This window comes from Etheostoma cragini, chromosome 19 (genome assembly GCF_013103735.1).
Source record: "Etheostoma cragini isolate CJK2018 chromosome 19, CSU_Ecrag_1.0, whole genome shotgun sequence".
Taxonomy (NCBI): Eukaryota; Metazoa; Chordata; class Actinopteri; order Perciformes; family Percidae; genus Etheostoma; species Etheostoma cragini.
Window position 1 is genome coordinate 9,464,439 of NC_048425.1, and position 4,907 is coordinate 9,469,345.

The following is a 4,907-nucleotide window of genomic DNA, read 5'->3' on the forward strand; positions in this document are numbered from 1 at the left end:
TGCTTGTAGGGGAATGTTTGGATCCACACCAGAGAGGCTGCACATGCTGACTGTCCAGCATATGTCAGAGGCTTGCCGGGCGAGATATACCCTCATTTAGACATTTACTACAACAACATCATCAAGGTGAATGAGAAATTGGATACCGGGGAAAGGACATTATGCAAACTCAAAGGTTTATGAACTATTTATAACTCTCGCAATAACAGTTTCAGTAATTCAGAAAGAAATAACTATTTCTATATTTAAAAAAACAGACTAGAAGAGGATAAAGAAAGTGTAGCTGTGCTGTGTCAACTAAATCTGGTTGGTTTCCCTGATTAACGTTACCCAGAGCTACAACACAACCTTAAACCTATCCTATGATCCTATCCTATGCATATAGAAAGGTACATTATAAAACTAATAAAACACTGTCAACTCCTGTTGAATCACGTTACACTAAGGCTATTCAAAGTTACTGCTTGTTTATTTGGTTGTAGATCATCGTTAGTTTTTTAAAGTGTTTTCATCCATGTTTTGATCCTGATTACATTAAACACCGGGTTTCGTATTAACGTTACATGTCAGTGTTGCATTCATTAGGATCTCATCTGAACAGATTTGTGTCAGTCAAACAACTCTGAATTGTAGTTTAAAACTTACAGTACACTTAATCAAATGCCACAGAGAGGCTGAACCACCAGACTGTTAAAACAACATCCGGGGAGCTTTCACAGAGGTGTGGACGCAGTGTTTTTACAGTTTATAAATACAGTTAATCGCACAGGAAGCAAAAACATCACAAGCACCGTGTTACTATAGATAATCTTTGCTACTACCAACGTACTACTGGCTCTGAACCTAAGCATGGTCTACAGAGAATTATTATCATTAACATTTTTTAAAGTGAGTTGGTGATGCTGTAACATGCGAGCGAGTTCATTAGGGGGAGTGGCCAGGCAGCCGCTGGTCTCTGTGCCATAAAATTACATTGTTGATCGGAAAAAAAATATATATATATATAATTTGGATTTTATCTACCTGGGCAGGTACCATCCTACCTGGGAGGGGCACCCAAGTATAACCTATATATGGGAATATTATTGTAATCTGTAAGTAAATCCAGTACCTGACGAATGTGTGTTTCTTTGAAGGCTAATTTGCTTACTCTCAAAACATTTGAAAAATCATCTTCTGAAGCCTGCTTTACTGCTATGCTAGCCAGCAGTTGTCTTGTTGCCTGCCATTTGCTGGCATGTTTCTAAGTTTCTTGACGCTTTACTGCAGCAAACTGTTCCTCAATGAAATTGCATGAAATAGTCTGCAGCAGTGTGTTTATGGCACTCGTAATCCAGTGGGAATGCGTATACATAACGATGTACAAAAGACGCACCCAAACATCCATAGTGCCACAAGATCAGAAATAGCACACCTTTTTAATATCGGTCTAACAAGTAAAGGCTACTTGTAATTATTTTTTAAGGGTTGTAGTCTGAGGACTTGCTTTTAACAAGCCTGTATACTAAGCTAGGTGACAGAATATGAGGGCTACCTGCCTGGTTGTTTTTGGGGAAATTGTTTTCTTCCCCTCTGTCATAGCGCCTCGGGGTGTATGATCACACACATTTTAACACTGACCGCACACACGCACGCAAACGCACTCACACACGCATCTCACAGCCCATTTGAGCTTTTACTCAGAGCAGAGTAAACGGTGTGAAGCTGCCTGCATGTCCTTGTCTGATACTCACATGCACCCAAACATGCACAGATACACACCCAAGCAACGTGCTGATTATTTGCATGGCAGGGGCTGCTGCTGAGATGGTGTCATTGCTGATTGTCTGTCTAACCAGTGATTTGATATTATTTGTGAAAACCAAGTTCTCAGGCACGTTTACAGCAAAGCTTTCTGCCAGTGGGGAAATGATGCCACTCCTTGGGTTTTGGCTTCTTAAATTTGATGAATGTCGAGCAGAGCGGGGCAGGAACAAATCTCTCTCTTAGTAGGTCATCTAGTTTAGTCTGGGAATCTTTCAGATGATGTCTTATTGTAGTGTGAGCCATGCATCCTTTTTTTTTTTTAAGATTGTTGGGTAAACGGGAAATACAGCCATGGGTTACATTGCACAGTGGGATAGAAGATTGGATGATGAAATACAGAGGAAACGGCACACAAAATGGATTCTAGTTCTTATTTTCTTCCTCACCTTTACTAACCTCTGCTCCAGATTTAGAAACAGAGCTTTTGATTTGATACAGTGTCTGTATGTACACATGCTGATTTAGTCATGTTGAGTTTTTTTTAAACTGGATCATAGAGCATGTATAACAATTACTGTAGAGATAGAGAGAACAATTCCAATGTTTGTTCAACTTTTAACTGTAATGCATATTTAATGAATTTGCACATAGTAGCTCTGAGCAACTTGATACCTAAATATTAATGTGCCTACAACTTGACTGAAGGAGACCGGAAGTCTTGGACCACTGCCCCTTGGTGGCTGTTGAAATTGCTTGCTGACAAATTGAATTTTTTGGGGGATATAGTTCACCATCTAATTTTCACATAACAGTCTTCTTAATCCCATAACATTTTTTTTGTAAGAATTGTGCCCTTGATACTGTATAGGACTAGCCCTAAGTACTTTTGCTCAATTGTCATCTTATCAGTCCTATCTGCTAACAGAGGGAGTGCCTGAGAACAATGACGTTGAAGATGTGCGCTAGTTTGAATTGAGGTTCTGTAATGGCGGCGGAGAAAGATACAAGTGAAGCTAATTGGTCTGTTGTGGCGACGCTGCTGAATATCCAGAAGTTAAAGCTTGAGCAAAAACAATCTCTGCTTTTGTTGGTGGCCATGATGTTGAGGCCGTCCTCCGCACGGGATTTTCCATCTCGCTCAGTTAGTGGTGAACGAGTTGGCTAAGGCTAACGCTAGCAATGCTTATGCCAAATATAAGCCTTGTCGGTCTCCCCTCTTGTTGCACATGCGCATGATATACAGTACGTCACGACCAAACGTTAGCAATTGGTTATGGCAGATCCAGAGTGGCTCTCGGCAGATCCAATAGTTTTAAACTTCAACAGAGAAAGGTAACACTCTTTAATGAAGAGTACAAATGAAATTAACCAGCGTCTGGTAGTAACAGGCTAGTATAGGACGTTATATTGTTGGAAAATAAACTTGTCAGTGCTCCCTGCTGGATAAACTCTTGGCTCCATTCACTAATTATTCAGACGTACAAATGTACGGGTTGAAGGGTTCTATCAATCAAAACTATGGACGTAAACACAGACATTTGATGACGTTGTGAAGTTGCGTGCAAAACAGCTTTGTTGTACTCCCCGCCATGTAGCCGGTTTTGTGCTGGCTGGGTTTGGGTTGCTGTAGTCGCGGGCTAAGGGGCTAATGTTATCTGTGGCTATCCCTTGGGCTGTTTGCTGTCATCCCGACTGATGTCTCTTAGCCCCGTGGAGTATGGCAGACAGACCAGGTGCGGTAGCTGGCTAACTTTGCAATATATTAGCTAATATTAGCTAATGTTACGTGGTCAAACAGTCATACTAAAAATAACAGTGTGTTGAATGTTGTTGTCCTCCTATAACGTTATCTTAAGGTTTAGCCATCAAGCATGAGCCACTAGTCAGTGTAGCACATTGTATTAAGCTGGATCAATATTGACATATTATTAGTAGTTGATGGTATTATCAGTTAATGTATTTGAGTCTGGACCAAAGTGGTAACCGACCGACAGATCATCATTGCCATTGCTACAGCTAAAGCAGCCTCAGTGTTATAAAAGGGATAATGTACAGCGAGGCAGTTTTTAACTCATTCACAGTTTCACTTTCACAACACAGATCTTATTGATTGATATTGAATGATGATATTCAATATTAATCGATTCAACACCAAAGATTCTTTTGTACTTAAAATAATGTTTCCAAAATTGTTTCAGTGGTTCATTGACCACCGTTGGAATGAGACATAAGAATAATGGTAACTTAACAGTAATGTACAATTCCACTTCCAACCTGTAGGGGGAACAAAGAGGAAAAGTGCTTTGGTGCCTACTGTAAAAGTGCTGGTTGACAAGCAAGTAGCTAATGGTAATGCCTTGTCTATAATGTTAGCTATATTATTCTTGGTGGGTAACATGCTCAGTTATTTTAAGTGTGATTATTTTTGTATGATTTGTTCCACTCTGGGCTAACCCACAAATTTATCAGTAACGTTAATGTTTGCTTTTAGCGGTTTAGCTAAATTTACCAAACAAAAGGAGGATAAGTCACAAAAATAATAATAAATGGAATTTATATAGCGCTTTTCAAAGACTCAAAGTCGCTTTAAAAGGACTCATACTAATAGTAATATAAAGATGTGGTCGCATTGGACCAGGATGGGAAGGATAACTCTGGGAGTTGAAGGGGTGTGTTGCGATTCTGCCTTCACACTCCACGACACAGGTTTGTGGATCTGAATGTCGCGATTTCGGTTTCACATCTCATATTGTTACAGCCCTAATGGAAAAGGTGTAAAGATATAACAGACTGCAGAATGCCTTAGAATTCAACCAAGTCATGTAATAAGGTTGAAATAATACACTAAAAGTGTTTCATAAATCAATGAAGGACTGTAATATTTGTATCCGTGCTGTTTAATTTGCCAGGGCTATTGCCTTTGTCGCCTGGACCCGTCTATGGAGATCTATGAGAATTGCCTCATTGCCTCTAGTGAACACCAGCAACATGTAGCATTTATCTCTACCGCTGCCACCTCGGCAGTGTGTAAAACACATGAGAGGTGTGAAATTGATTAACTTTGAACTTTCTTGTTCTTTTTGCTACATGATTTGCTGCAATATTAAAGGTCACTTCGTTTTTCCAGAACCCTGCCATGTCTCTGCAACTTGTTGCGTCCG

The 4,907-nt window shown here is 40.0% G+C and overlaps 1 long non-coding RNA gene across 1 annotated transcript in view; it reads left to right on the forward strand.

Moving 5' to 3' along the window:
• Positions 1-544: 544 nt before the first annotated feature.
• The window catches only part of LOC117934914, a 19,405-nt gene continuing 15,042 nt past the window's right edge, over positions 545-4,907 (forward strand). The window contains exon 1 of the long non-coding RNA XR_004654616.1: positions 545-646. This is a non-coding gene — a long non-coding RNA (uncharacterized LOC117934914). The remainder of the gene's footprint in view (positions 647-4,907) is intronic.